This window comes from Micromys minutus, assembly GCF_963924665.1.
Source record: "Micromys minutus genome assembly, chromosome: 7".
In the NCBI taxonomy this organism is placed as follows: domain Eukaryota; kingdom Metazoa; phylum Chordata; class Mammalia; order Rodentia; family Muridae; genus Micromys; species Micromys minutus.
The window spans coordinates 12,683,830-12,687,570 of NC_137976.1; the positions used below are offsets into that span (position 1 = coordinate 12,683,830).

General features: G+C 33.9%; 1 pseudogene across 1 annotated transcript; it reads left to right on the forward strand.

Annotated features, from left to right (window-relative positions):
• Positions 1–3,146: 3,146 nt before the first annotated feature.
• LOC308422189 (small ribosomal subunit protein uS8-like) lies at positions 3,147–3,520 on the forward strand (annotated as a pseudogene). The gene has a single exon. The product of its transcript is annotated as a small ribosomal subunit protein uS8-like (transcript).
• Positions 3,521–3,741: the final 221 nt, after the last annotated feature.

Sequence of the window (3,741 nt, forward strand, 5' to 3'; positions counted from 1 at the left end):
GTGTACAGGTATAGGAACATTTATGTGCTTATATGTAAAGACCAAGCATCAAGCTCTGATATCATTATTTAGAATTAATTTATTTTTGTCTTATATCTTTATAATATCTGTGACTCATACACATATTCTCATTGTTAATTTTCATACCTTTGAATTTCTTTAATAACAATCATCATGGAACACTTGATTAGTTTGCTTATCATAAGACCTATCTTCTTCAGAAGAGTTCTTCATGAACAAATGATTAACTCCTTTATGGTCATGTGATGTTCCTAGTTCCTCTCACATAATTAAAAAATACATATGATAAGTGAATGTAAATGAAGTATATTATGATTTTAATAGAAAATGCATAAGCATGCATACATACAAAAGTTTCACTACATATGTGCTGTATAAATACAAGGTACAGAATTGGTAACATATGCTATATTTCTGTCATATTTTGAATAATTAAAATGTAATATTTGTTACAGTATATTTGATTCTGGTTCTAGTTAGGAGGTATCTCAGCTCTTATTCCCCACTTTTAATCCCTCTGGCTAGAATACAGATCAGACACACACTTAGAACCCAACTTGAATTTCAAATAATGAGGTATAGTTGCTTTGTAGAAGGAAGTACAATGTTTAGAAGTGACTTTGAGTAAAGTGGCAGAAAAAAGTGATGAATCAGAGAAAGATTTGTCAAAATAGGATATGCCCAAAGCCCAGGAGAAGTGAAAGAAAAGAGACAATGAAACTTAAGGAATGGACAGACCGTACAGGAAAAAGTACATTGTAGGAATAAAGCAGAGTCTGTGAGCAGCATGGAGGCAGATTTCCCAGTAGATTTTACAAGGACAGATTGAAGAGAAAATAAGCTACTCTGAGAACAAGGGGAACAATGCAAAGGCCTAGAGAGAAGCCAGATTGAATCAGTCAGCTGAGAGAGAAGGTTGAGCCAAAATGGATGAATTGAACCAGCCAGCTAGGTTCAGAAAGATCAAGATCAGCAGCAAGACTCAGAGGTTGAAATATTCTAGGCCAAGATTAGATTGTTCAGAGGCTAGAAGCTACCAAGACAAGGCCCAAGGACAAGGTTGGCCAACCAAAAGAGGCAATAAGACTCTTCAACATCAATTACAACAGGAGAAGGAAAAAACTTTTACTTTTTTTTTCCAAAATAATTATTAGTATTTGAATGCTATAAAATCATTTCGTTTTAAATGAAGAAATTTTCATGCATTGTTTTTTCTTTATAGAAAGAAATATTTGAAACACTAACCTGGAAAATGCAATAGAGTTGAAGCCATAATTTTACAGATCAAAAAACATTTCATAGTTGCCAAGCTAAAAGCAATTATTAGAGTGCAGTGTGCTTATGTTTATCATAGCACAATTAAGGCTGGGTGGAATCTAGAAACAAAATATCCTTAGAAGATGTAATAACAGACTCATTCTATGATTGGCCAAAAGGAAGCCAGTAGGATAAACTGACACTGACTTTCCCAAATACTTATGCTACTAGACATGGACCCCATTTGTAATCTTAATGTATTTGTTATTTTTGTTTCAATGGAATATCCACCTAAAAAAATCTTAGAAACAATTCTTCTTTCTGTCTTTACCAACTCTGTCCTATTCAGAGTTCTTAGAAGTTGTTATTGATTGCTACTACATTGTGTGTGTGTGTGTGCGTGTGTATGTGTGTGTGTGTGTGTGTTTGTGTGTGTGTGTCTTGTGAGTGAGTGTGTGTTTGCCAGGTTATAAATCCAATAAAATGTAATGATAAGACTCTTAAAACATGCATAGTGTCAAAAGATCAGATTCTGTTTATACTACAGTGAAACTGTCAACAGTATTCCTGATCTCTTCACATTAAAGTTAACTTGATCATTAACCAGGGAAATTACTGTAAGTTTTCTTTTAGTTGCTTAAGATTGTTATTTTGAATTTTACTTATTTCATTTGTTTGAAAAAAAAATACAGTATGTGCAGCCCCAGTTAATCAAGTGGTTATTTCTGTTATACCCTACTCCATGCAACCTCACTTGTAAATTTTCCTTGCCTTTAGTTAATGTTCTGGTTATGTTTATTTGTCAGTTTCTTTCTGTCAACTTGACAAGTTAGAGTCATCTGGCAAAAAAAAAAAAAAAAAAAAAAAAAAAAAAACCTCAGTTGAATATTTCCTCCATTTTTCTGGCTTCTGGAAATTTCTGGAGAACATTATTTTGTTAATGTTGGAAATGAGAGAGTCCAGGTCATTTTGGGTGGTATACCCTGAGTAGTTAATCCAGAGTTGTATAAGAAAATAAACTGAGAAAGCGATAGGAGGAAAAAAAAAAAAAAAAGACTAGCAAATGACTTTCTTGCGAGGTCCAGGCATCTGCTCCCGAATTTGTATCAATCTATAATAAATTATAATCTAGGTATCCAAGCCAAATAAACAATTTCCTTCTCAACATGCAACTGGTCATAGTCATTACCACAGCAATAAAAAGTCAGTTACTACAATTAGCATATTTGCTAATCTCAGTGGCTTTCATGTTGTGAAGATAGATTATCATGTTATTGAGGGATTACAGTCTGGCAAGGTCAGTAAAAATATTCTTTCTCTTGAGAACAGAAAGTATAGACCAATAAATAACAAATCAATATACACTCTGCTTGCAACAATGTAATTGTGTGAAGTAATGATTATTTCTTCTGTCTCTTTGATTTGTGAATTCTTCATTTCTTTTTATCTTTCTATCTGTCTGTCTATCTATCTATCTATCACATCATCATCTAGGTATTTTTAAGTACAAGCTTTTGTTGATGAATTCTTTTAAAGAGACATGAATAAATCCCTTCTCTAGGGACCAAATAACTTTGTAAAATACTAAGTTTATTGCAGTTATTTTTATGAGAATGTGTGTGATTGCCAAAAGGAATATGTATGGACAAGTTAATGTCCTCTACATTACTGAAGAGATAACCCATCCATCATGGGCAATGCCTACAAAGCTTCAACCCTGGAATCTTTATATTTATTGAAGCCTGCTCATTATACCATAGAATTGTTCTCCACTGTTGTGCTTACAGCTTAACATATCTGGAAATCTAGAAAGTTGACTGAGAATATTGTAAATTTGACAACTTTAAAGAATTACTCGTGTTGTCACCATGGTTCAAATGAATATTCTGGCAGATGCTCTCAAGAGCATCAACAACACCAGGTCCATATCAGGCTGTGTTCCAAAGTCATTGCTAGGTTCTTAACTGTGATGATGAGGCATGGATATATTGGTGAATTTAGGATCATTGATGACCATAGAGGTGGGAAGACTGTTGTGAACCTCACAGGAAGGTTGAATGAGTATGGGGTTATAAATCCTAAGTTTGATGTTCAACTCAAAGACCTAGAACAATGGCAGGAAACCCTGATCCCATCACGGCAGCTTGGGTTCATTGTGCTGACAAGCTCTGCTGGCATCATTCACCATGAAGAGGCAATATGAAAACATACAGGAGGGAAAACCCTGGGATTCCTATTTTAAATGTAAAGCATAAATAAAAAGGTTTTGTGGACTATAAAAAAAGAGAAATGTCTGGACCTTTTGGTTTTTCTACTTGCTTTCTGTTGAGTATATCCATGTGCCACATGATTCCAATTTTCTTTCCCTTTCATTTTATATTCCTCAGCTTGGTTAACTACCTAGCTTGTCCATTGTAAAATCACATCCTTTCTTCACCTGAATTTGAATATATGTCTCTAGTA